The sequence below is a fragment of the Coffea arabica genome, chromosome 11c (genome assembly GCF_036785885.1).
Source record: "Coffea arabica cultivar ET-39 chromosome 11c, Coffea Arabica ET-39 HiFi, whole genome shotgun sequence".
Lineage (NCBI taxonomy): Eukaryota > Viridiplantae > Streptophyta > Magnoliopsida > Gentianales > Rubiaceae > Coffea > Coffea arabica.
The window spans coordinates 12,609,938-12,635,528 of NC_092330.1; the positions used below are offsets into that span (position 1 = coordinate 12,609,938).

A 25,591-nucleotide genomic window follows, 5' to 3' on the forward strand; every position below is an offset into this window, starting at 1 on the left:
AGTCGAGCTTGAATCGCAAGCGGCTCGATTCGTTTGCACCTCTACACAAAGTGCATGCTGCCCAAATTTACACTCGAGGACTAGGTAAGGTTTGAGGACGAATACCACTTGAACCATCTAGGATATTTGCGTCTTCTTATATACCTAGAATTCGGCTGAAACTTGTACCCTTGGAAAAATGAAATTTACGACTAATAAAAATACATTTTCTTTGTCACTTCGACTCAAATGGAGATTACAAAGTTTTACAAGCGAGATAAGTTTTACAAATATTTTACTCATGTTCTTTGGTTCACCTAAATTTTGGATGGTTTAACCATAATATTTTCCCTTGGCTGTTATTAGGATTCCTTGGTGAATGAGGGTATTATCCGGAAGGATACTTTGGAAGTTATTTTGCTTAAATAGGTGAGTGTTCCTTGGTTATTGTATTTTCCTTGACTTCATGGCTTGTTGTTATTACTTGATAATGTGTTAAGTGCTCTCAATGATTTCCAAAACGAGTTTTCTGGGCGAGCGTGTACTTTATCGCACTCAACCTAAATGAATGTGAAATTTTTAATGATTTAATGATTGAAACGTTACTTGTGCATGAATGTAAGACTTTTGGCTGAATTGGGCCCTACCTTTCGTTACTGATCGACTCGAGCCAGAAGTGGATTCGGTCGGGCGATTCGGTGACCTTGGGTGAATGTTTGGTATACTCGAGTATTACCTTGAAGTCTGGTGGAGGCTGGCCAACATCCAGGAGAGGGTGAATGAAATGAATGAACGAATGTCAATGCAAATGAGGGGTTTTACTTACAAAAATGCATTTTCAAATGATTGGAGGAATAAGGAAATGGAAGGAGAATGATTAAACGAATGAATGAATGGCTCCCTGTGACCACGTATCCTTTTAATGAATGTGTTACTATCGCTTTATATTGTAACTGTTGATACTCTATGTTTAATGTATTGAATTGATTGTTTGATTATATGTTCAGAACCTCACTGAGTTTTTAGTTCATTCCTTTAGTTTTGTTTTCGTTAACAGGGAAAGGCGAGCAAGGACGAGAGCTCTGTATAGGCTAGCCTAGTCTAGCTCTTTGAATTTTTGTAATGGTTCTAGCCCTAGTGTTTGGCGGGTTAGTTGTATGAAGAATTGAGAACCTTTGTATATTTGAGTTTGTAATCCCTTTCGAGATAGAAATGTATATAAGTTTCGCTTTAAGTTTTGGATTGTTGCTATACTTATTCTTGTGGTTTTATTTCGATTTTGATTGAGGTACGACTGAGCCCCAGCGAGAGTTGGGCAGGCGGTCCGCCGAACCCTTTGGTTCGCCTTAGGGTGAGGTGGGGCCGTCACAACATGCAAGTCATGTGATGAATTCCGGCTAAAAACTAGTCGGAAATCTATATAGGGACAAAATTTGACCAACATGAATTTGTAAGGGACGTAAACTATATTTTTAAAAATAAGGGACGAAAAAAATTATTTTACAAAATGTGAGAGACGTTTTGAATGATTTTCCCCTTTCTTAAATATAGATTTTAAGTCTCTTCGCAGTCCATTGAAAGTGTAAAATTTCCTTACCAGCCATAGTTGTAAAGACAAAACCAAATGCAGTCAGCTACCATGTCAGTGTAATTATTAGCAAAGTGTCGAGAATAATTCACTGAAGTATGCCTCTAGAAGAGTATTAGAGCTAAGAACCGCAAGGACGACATTCTCAACGGAGTGATCATGATGAGTGCTGATTGTAGATAAGTAACTCGCTACTATGGTATTTTCTTTGCATGCATTTTTTTCTTTCAAAGTATTAAACTATGTTTTGTTTCAAAGTGTTAAAGTATATGCTTTTTCTTTCATTTGGTGGGCCCTTACCATAGTTGATAATTATAATTATATATTTTCAGGAATTCATACTTGATAGTAAAAGTAGAACTGGAAAACGTTTTAACTAATGCATGTGTTACTTTGAGCGCATGCTTGGGAGTCGGGAGCATTTTGCTGTCAATTTCGTTTCTCTTTAGTTTAGAACTATATGCTTCTTGCTCTTCTGCTCAATAATTATATCAACTATTATTATTATCAGTTGATGAAGTTCCTGTTAGTCTGTATGTTTTGCTCCTCTCAGTTAATCTTTTCGTACCCTTTAGCTGTTATTTTATATGATTTGAATTTCTTGAAATAAAAAATAAAAGAGCCAATGAATTAATTTGGTTAATCGGTCTATAGTTATGAGATGTAAACTGACTACTTTATGATGAATTTTTTGAAAGTCTAACAAAATCTTTTTTAGTTAATACTTCTTGTTCTTGTCTGTACATATTGGGAAAAGAGAAAGGTTGGATAAAAGAGACTCAACCTCAGCAAAGGCTTGTGTAACATGTTTGGTGGATGAATCACGATTCTTAGAGTCCTTCATTTTTGCTATCAAGCTAAGTGAACTGATCATACTATCATAGCTTTGGTGTAATTTCAGTTAAGGGTTTACATACAAGAGTAATTTACATGTATAGCAATCACTAGCTCACTGTGTATGTTGTAAAACTGCTTCCAATTGTGGTGCTATATGTATTTATGGTGTACTTTTATACATTAGTAATAGTTTACGTGCTTTGAACGTGATTATAATATCATAAACTATATCATTCTTTAGATACTAAAAAATTTTTGTGAAATTTTGATCATTAACATCATAATATAGTATTTTTATGTAATTTATTTTCTTTAGCCAGCTACTTTTAAAAATTTTATTAAATAGGAGGAGACAAAAAGAATTCCAATGTAGTTAACATGTCCCTGAGGATTAAATTTGGAATCATGAACCAAATATTTTTTGATTTATAGCTTGAACTCTAATATATCAATTATTGATAATATCATGTTTTACCAAAATTGTTGTATATTCATGATTTTATTACATATAAACCACAATCGTTACAATTTTTTATAAACGAAGAATATAATTAAGCTAAAAAAAAATAAACATACATGTAATTTGTATTCTTTGTATTCTTTTTATTGCTATTTTTGTCAATAATGGAATATAAATGATCAACCACATAATTTTTTTTTTGACTTGTAATTCTGACAATTGAAATTTCATAGATAGAGATAGTTGGGTTTTTTTCCATTTTCCTTTTCTTTTAATCATATTTTTAGCACAATCCAATGCAAAGCAAAAGTGACAAGTCTACTTTTTCATATGAGAACAATATTTTTGGTTTCAGTATAAGTGTTTTTGATGATCACGGAATTGGAATGAGAATTCTAGCTAATTAACAATTTTAATATTAATTTTTAGTATATTGCAATGTATCATGCTTCCTTGTTAGCGATGGATGGTTGCAAGTGCTTGGAAAGACGCAGGTGGGTAGATGCTGTTGCTAAAGTTAGACCTGCCTTTGTTACACTCGTTAGAGGTGCTTTTCGAAATCTAACAAAAATGCTTTAATTTATTTTTATTAAAATTTTTTCGCTTGTGAAGTTGAAACAAATCTGCAAGTGGTTAATGTCAAGTCACTTAATCCTAGGAAAAACAGGAAAGAACGAAATTAACCAACTAGCGAGTTGAAAGGGAAGCACAACTCTGGTAATTGGATTAGTGAGGATGGGATTGATTGGAAAATCAGTGGTCTATCTTCTTTCTATACATACGACATAAATGATAGATGAACAATTTAGAATCATTAAACTATAGTCCCAGCATCATATTAGTACCTATCATTGCAACTGCTATGTACTAACCAACTTCAATTGTGGTAACAAACTCTAATGAACTGAATGTTGAGCTGGATTGTGTGCTAACTAACTTGGGTTAGCTGGACTGGTCACACCCACGTTATCCAATCAGTATTGGAAATTATTATGTATGTAATTGTGTTTTTTCTTTTATGACTGTTAAAGTAACGGCTTAACATTGTAAAGTAGCATGAGTTTTATGGAGTTAATCACAGTTCACAAAGTTTTGTAACAAAACAGATATTGGGCTCAGAATAAAGAAATGGAAACTGCATCGTATCCTACATATGTTTTAGACCTTTTATTGCCATTCTGATTTGGACTTTCGCATATTTTTTGATACATTTTCTTGGTAATTAAAGAAGGTGGAGTTTATTGTAGTAAACAACCTGGTGAACATATCAACAATTTACAAGCTCTACATGGCATTGGGAGGTTGTGATTTTGTTGTATTGATTTGATGAGAAAAGGAATCAAATGTTACTTTCATGTGCTAAACCAGAAATGTTTTATATTGTTTGTTTCTTCTTGTGGTCATGTCCCTTCAGTTTACCATTTTTGGAGGGGATGAAAGGTCTTCGAAGCGAATACTTGGCATGATTGAAAGAAAAAAGGAAATGAACGTAAAAAAGTTCTTTCCAGTTTCTTCTATTTAACTGAGACTTGGGATAGTATGGACAATGGTATTGAATATAGCAAGCTTATGCATATAAAATTCATATTGTCTCAGTTAAATAAGTTACATATTGTAAATTGGATTCCACTTTATATTTTGTTGTAAAATTAGACAATAAGTATCCTGGGCTGGTTATCTTTTAGGGTTTATGCTAGCCTCCAACTTGGTCAATTAAATATTAGTTGTTAAACTTTTTAACATAAACCTTTGGCATATTAGTGCACATTTTGGTTCAAGAAAGTCTTATTGTCTTTTTTGAAGGTGCATTCTCTTTAGTGTCATGGTATGCACTGTCTTATATGATTAGCTTGCTCATGGCTAAAATTATCAACAAATTTTGTTGAGCAAATTAAACAAAAGTTTGGCATTTGTTCCTATTTGCTTTACTGGTATTTAGTTTCTTATTCTTGTCATAACCTGTATTGTGGCCATTGGATAATTTATGGGTGCTTACAACTAGTAAACTGAAGTGGCCGTTGTATTTCCTAAAATTATTCGATAAGGATTCTGAGATGTTGACTTTTCTAGAAACCAATGGCAAGCATACAAGTACAGGATGCGGAACAATAATAAGATGCGAGGGGAATCACTACACTGTATTGTCTTGCGAGCATATTTTTAATCCTATTGAGAAGGTTAGTCGGTCAATGCTGAAAATGATATTGTGCAATGGCTTTCTCCCCTCAAATTTTTATATGCATCATATACTTTTATGACTATTGTGTTCTTAGTACTTTCTTATGTCTGTTATATGCCTCGATGATGTATGCATTGTATAGATTTATGCTCGATCATTTGATGGTGGGAAATACAAAGTTGGAGTGCTATTTATGGACAAGCAGTCTGACATATCAACAGTGAGGATAGTATCTGAAGTTCCACTAGAAGTAGCAACATTGGGTAATTCAAGTAAGTTGTTGCCCGGTACTATGGTAGGTGCTTTGGGACGTCCTCTGGGATTACCAAATACCTTCACAGCTGGAGTAGGGAGGAATGTAGGATGGGTTTGTTAAAGCATGCATGACAGACTAAATCAGTTATTTTATGGGCTGCAGTTTTGATGAATTTTTATGTTGTCTTAATCCTTCACCCTTTTTGCAGTTCTGTTGGGCGTAAAAGCTTTGAGCTGCAACATGTGGATTTTCAGGGATATCTGAAGGAGGTCATCGTCATGGACATAGTCCTCAGCAATGTAATATGCATTTTCTTTCCCTTAATTACATTGCTGAGAGCATTTTTAAAAAAACTATGCTGGTGTAGTTTCATAGATATAGGCTATGCTGGTGTAGGGAAACTCTGGAGGACCCCTTATCAATTTGGACGGGGAGGTAGTTGGTGTTAATAGTCGAGGGATTAGAAGGTTTTATGAAAGGGGTTTGGCAAGAATATGTTTGCAAAATGTTGGACACCGTCAGCCGAGAAGGGTATGTTATTGTCCCCATACACATGAATTCCATGCTTTTTTTTTTTTTTTTATTGTACATGTCATGATGTGATTTAAACAGATCGCCTACTTTTCCTTGCTCGGATATACAGGGGAATTAGGCGACGTTTGCTTGGTTTGCAAACACGTGATCTCACTACGGAGAGGATTGCACAACTAAAGAGATTGGAGAAGTACAAATTTCTTGGCAAGAAGGCTATTCTATTTTTTTGACTAGTCAATGTAAATATAACTTTTCAGCAAGATATCAGCATACGCTTTGCATTCCAATAGCCAGGCACCTAGAGGTTTTCCTGCGAGTAAGGCTGGAATTGTGATTAAATTCAACTACGAGACTGTTGGAAGTATTAAAGAGGTAACTGCTCCTTGCCAGCTTTCTGCAGCTATAGTCATTTACTTATTTTGTGTGTATTCATTTTCTGCTTGAAGTATTGATCGAGTTTTCTTTTGGTTATTGATTTGGGCTGCAGATCACTGATATCATGGAACATAATATGGATCGTGAAACATTCTCGGTTGTTGTAATGAACAACGGTGTTCCAAAAAGGCGTTTTATAACTCCAGAGGCAGTCAGTGAAAAAAATGTAAAATAGTTTAGTTTAGCAACACAGTCACAGCACAATGATGGCAGACAGTTACTTCAGGGTGTTTTCTTTTAGAATGTTCGTTGTTCCTCTTGTAATTGTATGGTAACAATTGACGTGTTTTGAATGTTTGGAAATTGAGTTTTGAGGTGTCTGAAATATTTTTGTTTTATCGGAGAGTAAACTTACTAGACTTGCCTCTTATCTTGCCATTTAAAACCTTGAAATGTCAAAATGGATTGAAGTATTGACTCCTCATGTGATTGTAATGCTGCATGATCTGGAACATCATTACTCATAAAGGAAATTATTTTTTTCATGAAAAAGGAGAACTAACGAATGTTACAATTTAAAATTGTGTGCTTGCCTGTCCATCTGCAACCATAGTTTTTTTTTTTTTTTTTTTTTTTTTCCCATAGGCGAAGGCCATTTTGGATATTTATCACTTTGATAAGTGTGTGGTCCATGGGATTCACCATCACTACCCATTGAGAAATTTCCAGAATCCTGCAATGGTGATGGATGATCTCATCGATGTCAACTCATGTGATCAGTATGATTACCAAAACTACAATCACGTTTGATAAATGAATCATGTTGGCAAGGTTGAGACTTGTACATTTTGTTGAGTTGGATTATCTGTTTGATGATGTCTCCATTTTTATGGATTAAGATTTTGGCTAATCTCTGTGAAGGCATCTGAACACTCCTAAAGTATCTGTAGAAGTTTCTGAAGACTTTCTCCGAGTTTTTTTTATTAAATTTCTACTTTATGAAAGATTTAACTATGATATCTTGAAGCTTCTGTTCTGGTAAGGTTGCAATTTATTTGCGATGTGTTTTTGGAGTGTATTTTCCCTCCTCGGATGAGTTGGGTGACTTTGGGAATCTGTCTTATACCAAAAGAGACATCTTTGTGCAGTTAAAGTTTGTTCATCATAGGTCTAGATCCTTCCACTACAACACAAGATGGACTCTTGCCTTGAATGAAGGCTCTGATCTCTAATAGGTTGGCCAGGCATCCTAATATGCAGTGCCAGGATTTCGATTATGTCTTGCACCTTATAATGACTCTTTTCTGTTTTGCTTGACCGCTTTCTGTTGTATGCTAATTTAGAGCCTAGGTGTCAGCCTGTTCATTTTGTGTGAAGGAAGTTCTTACGCTACTTTTAGCTGCATTTGGAGACGACGTTGAACATTCTTGTAAGTGATCGGATGCTGTGTGATCCTGCTGTGCCTTGTTTGCGATCCATCAGTCACTGAAATCTTTGAATTCCTTCTAAGTATGATAAAGTACGTCTCAAACCCAATTGCCTGATTGTTAGGATGTCCTTTGATTGATAAGACCTTCTGATTACTTGCTTTTCCTTCTTGCATCCTTTAGTAATTGCTATCCATCAGCTTCTGCAAAGAAACTCGACAATTGGTTGTTGAGATGGTCTGGAATTTGAAACTGAAAAATTGTTACTGCATGTGCAACCCTCTTTCTTGCAAATATGATTTATTTGCACTTCATAGACTCCTCATTTAGTGGCAAACCTTTTTGATGTCTTGTTTGGTGATCAAATCATGGCCTTCAATGCAAGTTCGCAAACAGTTTAAGATAGAAAGTTATGCCAAAGTAATCAAATTAAAGGTGTTGATTTGCTAGTCTTGCACCAATGTCATGTAGATCAAGGGAATAAATTATCATGCGATGCCAGTTGTTCTGCGTTTCAATATGTTTGAATTAGGTTCAACCTGCCATTTTCTCCAACAAGGAAGAACTTGTGACTTGGCTCATTGATGAATGTGATGATATCTTTTCAGCCCTTCCGAAGCCCCTTCTAGCTGTTATGAAAAAGGAAAATTTGGTACTCTTCCTTAAGAGATTCTCTTTCATTTATTCTTATTACCTTATTGTTTGCCTCAGATTACTTAATCGGTTTCCTCTTGATTAAAAAAAAATACTAAAGAACTGCTCAGATAAAATCAAGCCTAATGTCATGAAAGCAGTGAAGTGGATGAGGTTAAATTCGAAGGATTATGCTGATATAGTTGCTTCAGGGGATATGCCAGCTGGAGACACCGGATGCGACATTTTTCTTTCCTTCAATTGGCTTGTTATTTTGCAGAAGGCAGATAAGTTTACGTGCTGTCTCCAAATATTCATAGTTAACTCCTATCGTAATCTCAACTTGCTCATTGTATGTAAGTACGATGGATATATGTTTGGACTTCCTTAAAACTATTTGTTTTACCCCTCCACTTTCTCTATAACATGTTAGGAACCTCATTTTCCTGTAACTCAGCGATAATCAAGTTATTAAGGTAGAAATCATCAAGGCTACATTAAAAAGAATCATTGCCACAATTACCAGTTGTTTTCTTGAAAATCATGCTAAATAATGTGTTGATAAGTCTGTTGCTTCTGACGCATAAGGTTGGTTGGTATTATTTGGACTTCTATAAACTGGTTTGATGAAGAAAAACTAGCAGATCAGGCAAATCAATGGTCGATATTATCCTGTTGGACTTGCTAATTTAAGGTGGTACAAAATCTCTGTCTTGTTCTTTCTCGTTATTCTTATTGACCTCTGAAATTTGCAATACATAGACAAGATTGGATGTAGTTTATATCTTGAATTGATGAGGTGATGGTAAAGGAAGAAATAAATGCCTTGCAATTGCATCCTGTGGAAGCTTAGGCTCAGCGTTGCAAGTCAAAGATATAACAGAGCCATGACCAAATTGAGCAGCTGAAGAGCATGGCTAAAATATCTGTTGCGCCTGAAGCTTTACAAAGTAGAGGAGAATTGCGTGCAAAAGCAATTGTAGCCTTGTAGGAGCAGTACCAAGTAGAAGGGTAAGAAAACCAAATTATCTGATAAAACTGAAGGACAGTTGTGAACACGCTGAGATGAATAAAGATGGAAATTCTCTTGGAATACCTCATAAGAGGAGTAATCATTGAAAAGTCAGTAAGCATGCCAATAATTCATCTCCAGAGAGGTCAACTTTGCAGCCAGAACCAGAACAGAAGCATGAGTCAAGTTCTTTTACCAAGAACGTCACATTTTGCTAGAACATGTCCTCCAATTTCTAGATATGAAGTGATGGATGTAAAAGTCTTCAGAGACGTGTAGTCCAAAAAAGTACAGAGCATGGTTAGTCAGGATATTAACCTTAATATGTTAGACGAAAGAGGAGTTTTACTGGATGATCATCTCAAAATGGAAAAGCCAGGTTTCTGATCGTTGCTTAATAATAGGATCTTAATAAACAAAAGATGCGGAAGAAACCCTGGGAAACATTCAAGGAGGAAAAAATATTCTATCGAGTAAAGAGAGAAGCAAGAATGCAGTTCGGAAAAAAGGCATCCAAAGTGGTTCAGAGGAAAACCACTGCTTTGACCTAGAACGATGGATGGAACAAAATGAAATGGAAGACATCGAAACTGAAAAATCAACTCAGCGGCAATATTTTGTTACTTTTGGTAGGAGGTAGCTTGTGATAAGAATGTAGGCTACTTTCAAACAAAACCTTTCCATCAGTATGACTTGGAGCACAAGGGAAAAAGATAAGATAGCATTCTAAGATAGTGAAAAACTATTCTAGGTTAACTTCTACAGCCAAATAAAAAGTTAACGAGAAATGGTGATGTAGATGGACGTCAGATTCCGCAAGAGAGGTCAGGTAATGTGTCTGAGTGTTTGTTATTAAAAGTAATAAATCTTCAGTACTATCGCATCTCAGCTGTATGATTGCTTCGTTTAGCACAATAATACCTCCACTCTTTCTCTAAACAATAATACCTCCACCCTTTCTCTTCTTAATCTCTAATGCATCCCCAGTTTGCATCATTTAACACAATAATACCTCCACCCTTTTTCTCTTCGTAATCTCTATCCTTATCCTTAGCTCATAATTAAGAAAAGGACACTTGTAAAAGATGCCCCATATTCTTCAGGAATTAGACTTTTAGCTGGTACGTTTATCTCTTTTATGCACATTCATCTTAACTACTTTGACATGTTTACATGGCTACCTACTTTTATTTGCTTTACCTTTAGATGCCCAGGAATGCTATTGTCACTCACTGGTTTGGCATTTTCTGATGTTCAAGAATTTTGAGGTTAAATGGCTGTAAGATTGTTTTATGACTCATTCCATACTCATTTGCCGTTGCCCCATTTGAATTTCAGGTTTTATTGTTAATGATGATCAGGTGGATCTTTGTTATGCTTTCTTGTTCCGTTTTAGCAACCCCGCCCCCTGGGGGTTTCCGTCATATTTTGATGGGATTTGTGAGATGTGAATATGTGACAGTAAGAGCATAATGAACGTAACCTTTGAAGTTATGCTGCTGCTGCTGTTAAATGAGTGCTGTTTGATTTTGACAAAATAATAATAATAATAAGTGCTGTTTGAGAAGGTTGGATTTAGCCTGCTAGGACTTTTTCTTTAAAGATCTTTATAATGTGTATGTTGAAACTTGAAAAGGATTTAGCCTGGGAGGGGAAAAACAACACTGCTGCTGCTAGGATTTAGCCTGCTCTCATCTGGTTGACAAGGCACAGTTTCATTTGGGAGGGGAAAATGTATAACCTGGATGAGATTTGAGAGCAGCTTATGCTCTGTTTAAAACTCGGACCGGACCGGCGGTCGAACCGGGAACCGGCCAGGTAGCCGGTTCGAGTCATATTAAAAAACCGGAAATTTAAAACCCGGTTAAAACCGGTCAAAAACCGGGTTTGACCGGGAAAAAATCGGTTTTTCCAGTTCAACAGTAATTTTTTTAAAAAAAATTCAAACTTTTTAATATTATATTTTGACCCCCTAAATTGTTAAAACTTATTGATATACCTCAAATATTTGATACTTTATAAGTATTGTCCTAAAATTTGATGTTATTTTTCAATTTAATTCATAATTTTAATTCTAAACTTGTTAATATTTATTAAATAATATAAATTGCTACTTGATTGTTCTAATTTCTTTGTATTTTTTTGTTAAATATATTTGAAACATCAAATATATATGAATATACCTTTATTAATATCAATATATTATTAGATATTATATATATAATATTTTAATTTTTAAATAATTTTTATTTATGACGTCATCCAGTTCGACCCCTATCGACCCCCGGTCGAACCCATTGACCCCTGACCCCTGACCTCGGCCGAGTCACTATCCGGTCCGATTCTGAAAACATAGGTTTCGTGCCCCCTACCTTATAGCTTTTCTTAGAACTTGAGGCTTGAACAGAAGCCTAACTCGACCTGTAGCGACACAAATTCAAATAAGGTCACAGAACATTCATCTAGTCTAGTCAAATTTGTACGCATCCTAGCCCCTTATATCATCTCTTTAGCCTTTTCCTCCCTGTAAAATATAATAGATTAGGATGTAGGAATATTATCATTGCGGTAGAAAAAAAAAATAGTAGAAGCCTATCCAATCGTTGGGACTTGGTCCAATACTAGGTCCGTGGAGTTCAAACCCCACCTAGCATATCACCAATAGAGGTGTAAACGAAATTAATCAAGTTGAACACTATATTGTTCAAACTTGTTTGATTATTTTAATAAGTTTGAAATTTTATTCAAGTTTGGTTTGTTTATTCATCAAATTGAGTTTAAACAAGTATTTTATCGAGTTTGAAAGCTATCGAATATAAAATACTGTCCAAGTTTAGTTTGATTAGTTGGCAAACCAAACTTGAACAAATTTTTACCAAATCGAACTCGATTCGAATATCAAGTAATTTGGTTAATCTTTCAATCCTAACTAAAAATAAAGAAAAAATAAGAGTAGGAGCGCAATCGTGCTCAAATAAAGAGAGATAATATCTACTCCTATAAAGTTTTAGAAAAATGAATTTAATTGTCATTTCCCCATTGTGAATATGGTAAACAAAATGAATGTGTATATATTATTATCTTAGACGAGCCCAGGATCGAATTTCTTGGAACATGCTTGGTTGGAGTGTTTTCAAGTTGCTTGAGCTTGGTCGTGCTAAGTCACTACTAAAAATAGGCTCAATATTAAGTTGGGAAGAGAAATCCTCATTCTAAAATGGATTAGTGATTCAAACAAAACTTTTCTTCAAATCCTCAAGCATCTGTTCATAGATTAGTGATTCTGATTTATAGGGCAAATCGGTAGCCTTTTTTTTTTGGGGTACAAAAATCGGTAGCTTTACGATCTCAAACATAAGTACGTTTCGAGGCTAGAGATCTACTGATTTTCATCAGGCCAATACATGCTAAGAAAAAAAAATTAATTTTCAAATACCAAATTCTGTAAGTTTAATGAGTCAAATCAGCAAGAATGAGATGTGATACCTTTTCTGTCCCTCGAAATTAGTATCACGAGCACAAGATGCCAAAAGTTGATGTGACATACATTTTGAGATAAAAGTAAGTTCATTTTAAATGTAAGAGACTAAATTGTATCGTTACGAGAGTAAGAGATAAATAAAGACTCATGAGAATTTACCTTATAATTTTTTTACAATTAAAATATTAAGGTTTGTTTGATAACATAAAAAAGTGTTGAATCTGAATTTTTTTCAAATATTCAGATGTTTTGAGTGTTTGATAAATGAAAATCTATTTGCTAAACTTGTGTGTATTTTTTTTCAATATAAGAATCCTAACTGAATGCTTAATTCTGATAAGAATCAATAGAATTACTTCAACTACCTTATCATATCTATATCTACCATTGTTTGTTAATTATGTTCAAAATTCTTATTTAATTAAATAACCTAATATTCTCTATCTAATGATTTTTAGTTTCTCTTTTCTTCCTTTTTAATGACTTTCACATCTTCTCCATACTCATATAATATATTTCATCTTTTATATTAATTTGATTTAAAAATAAATATTGTCATTTTCATACCTTACAACTTTAAACTAATTAAATTATAGATTCTATTTCTTTTTTGAATGAAAGGATATAAGGGCAAAATTATCAAATTAAACTTATTAAGCATTCAGCTATAAATATATATCAAACCGTATAAATAGGTTTAGCATTTAAATTCAGATATTCATATTTTTTTCAGTGCTTAAATTTCAGCAAATTAATTGTTTCAGTATTCAGAATTTAGAATTTAGACTTCAGAATTCAGATTCAGTTTTATTAAACGGAACCTAAAATAAGTAAATGACTGAGAATAATCCATTATCCTCATGGACCAAACTTAGAAGAGATATTGGCCGGAGACAAAGAATTTTCCATCCTCTGTGATAAAATGTGACACAATCATGGATGTAACAATTTAATACTATATCTGATTAGAAATATTACATTAAAGTATTTAAAGTTAAATGTTTAAGCGTCTGGATGCCCAAGGCAGTAATATGCAAAATATTACTGATAATGAGCCAACGAGTCCCGGGATTAATACTTTGAAGTTAGCAGCAAGTTACTTGTCCTTGGCATTGATCATGTTTATTATTGAATAATAAACTCATATTTTAACGTAGTATAAGTTGTTTAATGGGATGCTTGTTGTCATTGCTTGTTGTGCGTTGCACAACTTTTTAAGGATGCACCAACCAGAAGATGCCCATTGTCAACGGTTTGAATCAGAAGACGTGCACTTAAATGAAGAGCCAGAAATAGGCGGGCTAGTACCTCAGCCGTTCGCATTAAACGCATCTCCTGCAGAGCTGGCGGAATGGAAAGCTAAACGAGACTACATAGCGACTCAAATGTACGCAGCACGGGGGCGACGCCGCCGTTAGGTGTTCATCGCATTACAAAGGATTGTAATTGTCCAGGCAATTTATTTTCCCATGTGTAGAGTGTACTACAAATGCCCTCGATTTCCAACTTCTAAATTAATCTGTACCGTTTGTGTATTAAGTATGCAATTGGTTTAGCGTAAACGTAGTATAAAGTCAAAATTTTCGAAGTCAAAGTCAAAATTTTCAAAGTCAAAGTCACCTGCTTAAATTCAATAATGAGCACCTGTCCAAACGCTAATTTACACGATTTACTTACTATCCAAACGCTTATTTCATATTTACGCAATCTTAAAAAGTAACTTAAAAAATATCTCAAATAACTTACAATCCAAACGGAGCCATTATTTACTAGCTAGTTGAATAAGTCTCATTTGACTAATTCATCCTATATTACTTTTCTTCAAGTTGGGGTTATTACTAGTGGGGCTACACTCTGCAACCACTCCTCCACAAGTCTTACAACTTGAATTATGATATCCACCTATTTGCGGTCCAAAATATGCCAACAAAATACAAATTCAAAATGTAGAGGCTAAAAAAAGGTTACTGACACAATAAATATGTATGAACCCACATGTACAACATCTTTTTACAAAATTATATACGTCTTTTGTTGTAAATTACATTGTGGTTAAAACGGTGTTATATTTTGTTCAGTCATTGCATTTTCCATGCGCCAAAATGTGGATTATTCCACATGTACATGGAAAATGCTCGTCTTCTCCTACTTTTTTTGTTGCACGGCTAATTTCTTTTATTTTTTTGGTACAATTTTTGGTGCATTGAGAAGCAGCTATTGAGGTTTTTACATGATTATACTTATCAAAGTCCTTATATTGCATCAATAATTTCGAGTGTATTTATTATTGTTGCTGTTTCCGTGTCGTTGATGAGAAATTTCTTGTTGAGTCAATCTGGTCTACTAAAAATGAATCCTTTTTTTTGTTTTAAATGACTCCTTAATTTAGTGCTATATTGCCCAAATTGGAGTGCAAAGTACGAGGGAACAAATGAACTGGACAAAGATGTTGCCTTCCCCTCTACTTTACATTGGAATAGTTTATTCATTATTGTTGCCGTTTACGTGTCTTTGACAAGAAATTTCTTGCTGAGTAAATCTGGCCTACGGAAAATGACTCCTTAATTTAGTGCCAAACTGTCCAAATTGGGGTGCAAAGACAAACGAACTGGACAAAGATGTTGCCTTCCCCTTTGGAAGGCAAGTATTAGGACAAACCCGATCCCAGTTGCGTACCAAATGATGTAGTGAAGACTACTGTACAAGTCAACTCAAATGTAAGGTTGCAAATCCGCGAGTCGAGCTTAGACTTGATCAAGTGAAGCTAGACTTATATTTTTGGCTCGAAGTTAAATTGAAAATCAATTGAGCACCTATCGTACATCTCATGTTCTCTAATTGACCTTGTCTATATAACTATGATCTTTTTTGAAAATGAATTTAATTGCACTTGGGGATAATGACTAACGAAGGTACAAAACTATATTCACAAATAACTTTGGCCCGAGCTCTGTTAGAGCCTTTAATCAAGTTACTCATACTCGAGTTGAGTTAAGCCACTACCTTTATAAGGATCATTTTAGTTGGGAAGAAAATTTCTCATCAAAAAGTGGAAAGTGCACAACCGTTTCAAACAAAATTTCTACCCCTGTTTATTCAAAACCATCTCTTGATACATCAACGAGTCTAATTTAAAAGCTCAAACTCAACATGTTAGTTTCAAGAATAATAAGTTGGCTCAGTTGACAAAAACGTGTTACTTTTTTACAAAAAATCGTGTGTTCAAATTCCACTGTCATGATTCCGAAGGCATATTTTAAATCGTGAAGATGACAGAAACCAAACCCACCAAAAACAAAGTTTCAAGACTAGAATAATCATTTTCTTCAGGGCAATTTATGGCAAGCATATTTGTGAGTCAAATTTAAACAAATTATTTCAAGATTTGGGTGGTTCATTTTCGTCAGGGTATATTATGGATTGAACTTCAGTATAATTCAAGGAAAAACAAAAAAGTATGGTCAACAGGCAGCAAAGAAAGATTGACTGTTTAACCGAGGCGGATGTTCTGGCCAGGCAACTTCGGTGCCGAATGAGGTGGTTATTGCCGAGTAAACTTGCTTCTTGGGGTATGTGACGACCCCACTTCTCCCAAGGGCGAACCCAAGGGTATCGGCGGGCCGCCTGCCTAGCTCACGCCAGGACTCAAAACTTAAAACAATAAAAGCCAGAAAATTCAAAAGAGTTTTAGATACAATCCCAAAAGAGTTATAATTACATTCTCCAAAAGTACCTGCTCACACCATTACATCCTTATAATTACCACCGAAACCAAAATGTAGACCCTAAGGAGGGGCCTTATACAAACCACCAAAACTAAAACAAAAACAAACATACTATAAGTCCAACTATTACAATCAAACCTAACTAGACTAGTGTACGCGCCAAAAGTCCCCGCATCGGCCCCTGCTAAGGAAAACAAAAGGAATGGGGTAAGCTATATGCTTAGTAAGTAAACAGGGGCAAAAACGTAAATTTCACGTAACAACAATGACATAGTAAGAGTAAAGCAAAAGCAGAAAAGTAACATCACATAATAAGGATACAGGTGGCTCCAAAGCCAATTCCTATGCCATGCGTGATCTCCTGCCGACACTCCGTCGACCGTACTTAATGGTCCGTAGAACTTCACTTGTACACCCACCGACACCTTATCACCCTCACTGGCCAGTCACCTCACAAACTTGCCCGGGCGAACGAAATCACAAACTTGAGCTTGAGTCACAAGCTCGGTCACAAACTTGGTCACCTTCTCGGTGAACCGGATTCACAAAATTGGTTCATAACATGAACCTACAAACTTGGTGACCTCAGACTAAGTTGGACTAACTTCGACCAAGCCCTAACCGGCTCGAATAGTCCATCTAGGTCATAAGTTCAACCTCAAACTCACAAACTTCACAAAATTTATTCAAAAGTCACCCCGAGCCACAAGCTCAAGGGGTTTAGTTCCGAAATGATTCATATACATATGTCATGTACAAATATGTGCACAAACTAGGGTTTAGGTCGAGTGCGATAAAGTACACCCTCGCCTAGGTACCCTTTTTATACATATCGAAACACATAAGCAACGAACACACAAAAGCGGCCTGAATACTTACTCAAAATACCAAAAGTAGTACAAAAGCAAAATCGCTTCGCGCGTGTTTGCTAGTAGTGGGCCCCACCGGCTCCGCCTAGTTCACCATCGTCTGAAATCGAAGATTGTGTCACAATATATCACAAACGGCTACTAACATACTTAAAACAAGCAAAACGGCAAAATTGGCACGCGCAAGTGCGGAAACGGCAAACGGGACGGCCAAATCTGCCATCTCAAACCGTTTTGGTCAAAAGTTAGGCTAGGAGTGTCGAATCAAGGTACATGAGGTACCGTTGCGAAGCTAAGAGGAAGGGCTACAACTTCCCTTTAGACATCTCAACCCAGATCTCAATAGATATAAGTCAAAAATACACGAAATAGTTCCAGCTGTGTCATTGCGGTTTACCAAACAGGCCCTGTTTACAAGGCCGTAACTCACGGCTCCGAAATCGAAATCAAGAAATTACAGAGGCGTTAGAAAGCTAAGACATAAGGCTATAAATTTGATGTTTTGGCCAAGACCTGAATCCATTCAGAACAGAACGAAAATCGAGTGCCAAAGTACCCGTCAGAACTGTCCAGATACAAGGCAGTTCTGACGAGCGATATTGTTTTGATTATAACAGGGGCTACGGAACTCGGATTTCGACGTACTTTATACCGTTTCGAAGCTGAGATCAAGATCTAAATTTCTTATGAAGGAGTCGACACCCAGATCGACTGGGATCAATGCGGAAAAACCCACGGTCAGAAACTGAAATTCAAAACGTACACAAACGAACGTCTAAAACAGGTCTGATGGTTTTGTCCATAACTCAGGATATACTAGTCCGTTTAACCTGAAAATTTACAGGAATATCCAGGACTTAAGGGGCTACAACAATGTAGAAGGCCACTCAGTCCAAATCCTAGCACAACTAGGTCAAATATACAAAATACGAAACCAGAATTACCAAAACAGGTTTGCAAATCACATAATACTGTAATGAGTCCAACTCAGTCTATACAAGTCTAAATGCATTGATTCCAAAGCCATTGGAAAGCTAAGATACAAGGCTATAAATGTTAAGAAGACGTCAACAACCAAATCAGTAGTATTCCTGGTCAAAACAACCAATTACAGAAGCTGATTATCATTCTCGGATAGAAACAGGGCAGCAGGGGTATTTCGGTCTTTTCACAGGCTACGTTGCTCCGATTGGGCTGAAATTTTAGAGGCAACTACAAAACATCATTCTCTACAACTTTCATGTTTTGTGCTAAGGCCAATTCGGCCTATAACCTGGTCGAACAGAAACGGACAGAAAGGGGAAAAATGAAACCTTAAACTGGAATTTCCATAATACTACTTCCAACTATGAAATATACTCATAAACTACCAAAACTACAACTTTCAACCACTAATTACCAATTAATTGAAGTAAAGAAGAGGTTCTTGGTAAAATACCTTGAAAACTCAAGAAAAATGGTAGCTTAGGCTTTGTCCTCCAAAAATCCTTCCATAAACATCTTGGAAACTACTTGGAAAGCAAGTTTTATGGAGTAGTTTGCAAATTAATCGGTTAAAACTCAAAATTTGGACAAGAAATTGAAGTGGAAGATGAAGGGATTTTCTCTCTTTTCTCTCTCTCTAATTCAGCCAAGGAAGACAAGAAAATGAATGAATTTTTGGTCAATTTTTGATTTATTGGTAAAGTTGGTCCAAAGGTCAAAGTCCAACCCAATCACAAAGTGACACTTGTCACTATAATTATTTCATGCCTAACTTTTTTGTCTCTCTCACACTAATCCACTTGATACCTATAAATATCTCATCACACCCGATAATTTAAACCCGGTATTCAAAACTTAACCTAGTTGGCCGAATTTTTCCGAACTTTTCGCACTAGTGGGTCCCACGTCCGACATACGTTATTTATGTCTCAAAAACTAACCGATACTAGAAAAATCATCTAAAACCTATATTCACTCAATAAAATTATCTGGGGAATTTTATAATAAAGAAAATGTGGAAAAGACGGGCGATAAATAAAACTCCACTTAAGCTTTCTAATATTGTAACACTAGAGGTTTGCTAATCCAGAGTTTACTAACCATTTTCAAACTTGTTAAACCTCTGTAAACTATAACGAATCCTATTTTTTTCTTGTGCCAAAACACACACTAGAATACCGCATAAACTAGGGTTTTATCATAAGCAAAGTTAGGGTTTTCAATCTTAGCCGAGATTAGGGTTTTCGATTAAAGTTTAGGGTTTCCAGTCTTTTGGAACAAAATAAGGTTGTAAATCAAACCCAAAGAAATGCACTTTAGTATTTTCTTTACAAATAAACTCCTAATATTCGGGATGTCACAATCTCCCCTCCTTAAAAGAATTTCGTCCTCGAAATTCCAACTTGCACTAATCAGATCAAATAATCTTCGAAAGCAATCAAGTACTAAGAAGCTCCAATCTTATTTATCACTTAACAACGAGCCAACAGGTAGCTAAACAAGTAACCAAATAGAACATGCAAAAGGGCTCGGTTCAACCAACTAGCTTCGAGCTGGAAAAAAAATCTCAGATATTCGAAAAGTTCAGAACATGGCTTAGGTTCAAGTCAAAATTTCTCAGGTTGGAAATATTACCCCTAGCGGTGCTTGAAAACACAACAGGCAATGCCTCAAAAGTTCAACCACACGAGTGGTAGCCGATCTACAACCACACAAGTACGAATAAGTTCAAAAGCCGGGTTCAAATAAATAAGCTCAAAAGATTATACTCAAATATACATATCTTTACAAAATCACACTAAAAATATACAAGTTATCCGATATACGGTCGGTGCAAAATCCATTATTTACATGAGCACTACGGCTCCAAAAATGTAGTCAATCACCGGGTAACAAAAGAAACCAGGCATACTGGTTATAACAAAATAAACATGTCAGATATAACAAAATAAACATATCAGATAGTCAAAAGGAAATCCCATCAACGGCCCTACGCGCCTCCTCTACGGAACCTACCTAATCCACCAGTACCGCCCCGGCGGCCCTAGGGTGCAAACCTAGAGAATAGGTCCAAATAGCTAACTTCAACATTAAGTAAGAACCAAGTCGATTCACACTGGGACTGGCCATCTCCAAGTGCAATCAACTCAATCCCCACTTTGCCTTATGGAAAAGAATTACAAAAGTCAAATATCAAAATCTTAGCATTCAATATTTACCTTAATAGCCAAGTATCCCACAGTCCGGCATCCTAAACTTCAAGCCTAGGATACACTACAGAGATCTGAAACCTAAGCTCTGATACCAACTGTGACGACCCCACTTCTCCCAAGGGCGAACCCAAGGGTATCGGCGGGCCGCCTGCCTAGCTCACGCCAGAACTCAAAACTTAAAACAATAAAAGCCAGAAAATTCAAAAGAGTTTTAGATACAATCCCAAAAGAGTTATAATTACATTCTCCAAAAGTACCTGCTCACACCATTACATCCTTATAATTACCACCGAAACCAAAATGTAGACCCTAAGGAGGGGCCTTATACAAACCACCAAAACTAAAACAAAAACAAACATACTATAAGTCCAACTATTACAATCAAACCTAACTAGACTAGTGTACGCGCCAAAAGTCCCCGCATCGGCCCCTGCTAAGGAAAACAAAAGGAATGGGGTAAGCTATATGCTTAGTAAGTAAACAGGGGCAAAAACGTAAATTTCACGTAACAACAATGACATAGTAAGAGTAAAGCAAAAGCAGAAAAGTAACATCACATAATAAGGATACAGGTGGCTCCAAAGCCAATTCCTATGCCATGCGTGATCTCCTGCCGACACTCCGTCGACCGTACTTAATGGTCCGTAGAACTTCACTTGTACACCCACCGACACCTTATCACCCTCACTGGCCAGTCACCTCACAAACTTGCCCGGGCGAACGAAATCACAAACTTGAGCTTGAGTCACAAGCTCGGTCACAAACTTGGTCACCTTCTCGGTGAACCGGATTCACAAAATTGGTTCATAACATGAACCTACAAACTTGGTGACCTCAGACTAAGTTGGACTAACTTCGACCAAGCCCTAACCGGCTCGAATAGTCCATCTAGGTCATAAGTTCAACCTCAAACTCACAAACTTCACAAAATTTATTCAAAAGTCACCCCGAGCCACAAGCTCAAGGGGTTTAGTTCCAAAATGATTCATATACATATGTCATGTACAAATATGTGCACAAACTAGGGTTTAGGTCGAGTGCGATAAAGTACACCCTCGCCTAGGTACCCTTTTTATACATATCGAAACACATAAGCAACGAACACACAAAAGCGGCCTGAATACTTACTCAAAATACCAAAAGTAGTACAAAAGCAAAATCGCTTCGCGCGTGTTTGCTAGTAGTGGGCCCCACCGGCTCCGCCTAGTTCACCATCGTCTGAAATCGAAGATTGTGTCACAATATATCACAAACGGCTACTAACATACTTAAAACAAGCAAAACGGCAAAATTGGCACGCGCAAGTGCGGAAACGGCAAACGGGACGGCCAAATCTGCCATCTCAAACCGTTTTGGTCAAAAGTTAGGCTAGGAGTGTCGAATCAAGGTACATGAGGTACCGTTGCGAAGCTAAGAGGAAGGGCTACAACTTCCCTTTAGACATCTCAACCCAGATCTCAATAGATATAAGTCAAAAATACACGAAATAGTTCCAGCTGTGTCATTGCGGTTTACCAAACAGGCCCTGTTTACAAGGCCGTAACTCACGGCTCCGAAATCGAAATCAAGAAATTACAGAGGCGTTAGAAAGCTAAGACATAAGGCTATAAATTTGATGTTTTGGCCAAGACCTGAATCCATTCAGAACAGAACGAAAATCGAGTGCCAAAGTACCCGTCAGAACTGTCCAGATACAAGGCAGTTCTGACGAGCGATATTGTTTTGATTATAACAGGGGCTACGGAACTCGGATTTCGACGTACTTTATACCGTTTCGAAGCTGAGATCAAGATCTAAATTTCTTATGAAGGAGTCGACACCCAGAGCGACTGGGATCAATGCGGAAAAACCCACGGTCAGAAACTGAAATTCAAAACGTACACAAACGAACGTCTAAAACAGGTCTGATGGTTTTGTCCATAACTCAGGATATACTAGTCCGTTTAACCTGAAAATTTACAGGAATATCCAGGACTTAAGGGGCTACAACAATGTAGAAGGCCACTCAGTCCAAATCCTAGCACAACTAGGTCAAATATACAAAATACGAAACCAGAATTACCAAAACAGGTTTGCAAATCACATAATACTGTAATGAGTCCAACTCAGTCTATACAAGTCTAAATGCATTGATTCCAAAGGCATATGGTAGATAAGACATTCCTCTATATTTCATCAGAAGACACCAACATCCAAATCCAAAGTAATTCCAGTCAAAATAGCCAAATACAAACGCAGTTCTGCCATCCTGATCAACCCAGAACAGCCACAGTAAAATCGACATTTCTCACTCTACACTACTCCAAATGACGCGAAATTTTACAGGCACCTCAAACACATCAATATCTACAACGTTCATGAAGACAATACATTCCAGTTCTCATCCTAACTAGGTCAAATTTACCAAAACAACCCCAGATTTTCCAGTTCAAAGTGTACTGCAACAGTCCTGACTTATGCAGTCATATCTCAGCACCTACAACTCCAATTGAAGGGATTCCAAAGCCATTGGAAAGCTAAGATACAAGGCTATAAATGTTAAGAAGACGTCAACAACCAAATCAGTAGTATTCCTGGTCAAAACAACCAATTACAGAAGCTGATTATCATTCTCGGATAGAAACAGGGCAGCAGGGGTATTTCGGTCTTTTCACAGGCTACGTTGCTCCGATTGGGCTGAAATTTTAGAGGCAACTACAAAACATCATTCTCTACAACTTTCATGTTTTGTGCTAAGGCCAATTCGGCCTCTAACCTGGTCGAACAGAAACGGACAGAAAGGGGAAAAATGAAACCTTAAACTGGAATTTCCATAATACTACTTCCAACTATGAAATATACTCATAAACTACCAAAACTACAACTTTCAACCACTAATTACCAATTAATTGAAGTAAAGAAGAGGTTCTTGGTAAAATACCTTGAAAACTCAAGAAAAATGGTAGCTTAGGCTTTGTCCTCCAAAAATCCTTCCATAAACATCTTGGAAACTACTTGGAAAGCAAGTTTTATGGAGTAGTTTGCAAATTAATCGGTTAAAACTCAAAATTTGGACAAGAAATTGAAGTGGAAGATGAAGGGATTTTCTCTCTTTTCTCTCTCTCTAATTCAGCCAAGGAAGACAAGAAAATGAATGAATTTTTGGTCAATTTTTGATTTATTGGTAAAGTTGGTCCAAAGGTCAAAGTCCAACCCAATCACAAAGTGACACTTGTCACTATAATTATTTCATGCCTAACTTTTTTGTCTCTCTCACACTAATCCACTTGATACCTATAAATATCTCATCACACCCGATAATTTAAACCCGGTATTCAAAACTTAACCTAGTTGGCCGAATTTTTCCGAACTTTTCGCACTAGTGGGTCCCACGTCCGACATACGTTATTTATGTCTCAAAAACTAACCGATACTAGAAAAATCATCTAAAACCTATATTCACTCAATAAAATTATCTGGGGAATTTTATAATAAAGAAAATGTGGAAAAGACGGGCGATAAATAAAACTCCACTTAAGCTTTCTAATATTGTAACACTAGAGGTTTGCTAATCTAGAGTTTACTAACCATTTTCAAACTTGTTAAACCTCTGTAAACTATAACGAATCCTATTTTTTTCTTGTGCCAAAACACACACTAGAATACCGCATAAACTAGGGTTTTATCATAAGCAAAGTTAGGGTTTTCAATCTTAGCCGAGATTAGGGTTTTCGATTAAAGTTTAGGGTTTCCAGTCCTTTGGAACAAAATAAGGTTGTAAATCAAACCCAAAGAAATGCACTTTAGTATTTTCTTTACAAATAAACTCCTAATATTCGGGATGTCACAGGGTAGCTCCTAGGGGTGGGCGCGGGTTGAGTACCCGCCCCATTCACCATTTGACTGACCCAACCCGCACCTTGCAGGTTAACCATTTTCTGACCCTTACCCGCCCCGCATATCAGCGGGTACCCGATTATCGGGTACCCGCTGAGATAGGGTCGGGTCAGCGGGTACTCGCCCCGCCTCATTTATCATTAATTTTTTTAAAAAAATGATTTATACCAATTTAATTTTATATTTTACACATTCATCTAAGATTTAATAATTTTTTTTTCTAAAAAAGGGCTTCCCACCAAGAAACAAGCATGTGAAGGGAATATAAGATAAAGAAAAAAAAATTAAAAGAATTCAAAATCAATAAAATTTTGAAATAAGGAGCACAATTTTTAATATATATGTTCCACATTAATTAAACTTTTTTTTATAAAATATAAGATCATGGCCTCTACAAATGAATCTTGTAAATAAACTATAGTCTCTCATATTTGTAATGCAATTTGTTCAATAAAATTACTTATTTAGTTCTAACTTATTATTTTATAGTGTGTGTATAAAAATAAAATAAAAATATATATATATATGCGGGGCGGATCGGGTACCCGCGGATTTTCAATTATGTGACCCTAATCCGCCCCGCATCTTAGCGGGTACCCAACCCTCTTTTGACCCGATCAAATAATAAAAATCGGATATCCTAATTTTTGGATCAGATCGGATCGGATATGACGGATTTTCGGATTAGCGGATAATTTTGCCCACCCCTAGTAGCTCCTAAGCAGTATTTTGATTGATTATTTTCATCTATCACCTGACCCAGTGTGATTTTGCTTCTTTCTGATTTTCATTTAGAGTTTTGCTTGTACTGTGAAGACCCGAAAAATTTCTTATTTTTTTTTCGAATATTAATGGTTTCATTAAGTATTTATCCACCTGTTTTCCCCAAATAATTTATTACGACCATTTTCAATCCATTCGTATGGAATAATGTCTTCATTGTGTTTTTAAAATGTCCCGTTAACAACTTCCATTTTTCGGAAGGATTGTTTAAGTGCGAGATAGTGAGCACGAGTGTTTCGAGGTGATATTATATTCGAGAGCATGATTATCCTGGGGAAATTAAGAACGGACAATAGCAGATTAAGAAAAGTTAATCGAGAATTAAAGGTGAATAAGTTCTAAGTGAGCATATACTACTCACGCGTGGATAGTTTCCCAAA

The 25,591-nt window shown here is 36.2% G+C and overlaps 3 long non-coding RNA genes across 3 annotated transcripts; 1 reads left to right on the top strand and 2 right to left on the bottom strand.

Annotated features, from left to right (window-relative positions):
* Positions 1–4,931: 4,931 nt before the first annotated feature.
* LOC140016639 (uncharacterized) lies at positions 4,932–5,294 on the top strand. The gene is made up of 2 exons (XR_011822851.1): positions 4,932–5,041; positions 5,186–5,294. It is a non-coding gene; the product is annotated as an uncharacterized lncRNA (long non-coding RNA).
* An 11,140-nt stretch (positions 5,295–16,434) lies between these two features.
* On the bottom strand, positions 16,435–18,980 carry LOC140016707 (uncharacterized). The gene is made up of 3 exons (XR_011822910.1): positions 18,794–18,980; positions 17,366–17,455; positions 16,435–16,670 (listed from the first exon to the last, which is right to left on the bottom strand). It is a non-coding gene; the product is annotated as an uncharacterized lncRNA (long non-coding RNA).
* Positions 18,981–20,749: 1,769 nt separating this feature from the next.
* Positions 20,750–23,659, bottom strand: LOC140016705 (uncharacterized). Its single transcript, XR_011822908.1, has 3 exons — positions 23,473–23,659; positions 21,681–21,770; positions 20,750–20,985 (listed from the first exon to the last, which is right to left on the bottom strand). It is a non-coding gene; the product is annotated as an uncharacterized lncRNA (long non-coding RNA).
* Positions 23,660–25,591: the final 1,932 nt, after the last annotated feature.